This window comes from Apaloderma vittatum, unplaced genomic scaffold (genome assembly GCF_000703405.1).
Source record: "Apaloderma vittatum isolate BGI_N311 unplaced genomic scaffold, ASM70340v1 scaffold28534, whole genome shotgun sequence".
In the NCBI taxonomy this organism is placed as follows: domain Eukaryota; kingdom Metazoa; phylum Chordata; class Aves; order Trogoniformes; family Trogonidae; genus Apaloderma; species Apaloderma vittatum.
The window spans coordinates 1-349 of record NW_009713659.1 but is presented as its reverse complement, the minus strand read 5'-3'; positions in this window follow the sequence as shown (position 1 = coordinate 349).

Here is a 349-nt window from a genome sequence, read left to right as displayed (position 1 = left end):
CTTCGTGGCACTGGCTGTGAGCTGGCTCCAGCTGAACGGGTTTGACTGGCGGTGTCCCAGTGCGAGGCAGCGCAGACACGTGCACCTTGTTCCGCCCTCGTCCCACTCCTGCCGTGCCTTGCAGGCTCCTTCTCCTGGAAAAGGGCCGAGGGTGCTCAGCATCCAGCAAAAAGGCAATAAAACCACTAAGGGCCCCTCTTTCCTGCCACAGAGCTGGGTCCCAGCAGCGTGGATATTGCAGCACGGCGCTGGGTACCCACCACGCTGGGACTTTCCCCTCACACGCTCCCACAGAGAGAGTGGATTGCATCAGTTTCCCCCCTGCAGCCAAGGAGGGGCTGGGTCCCCC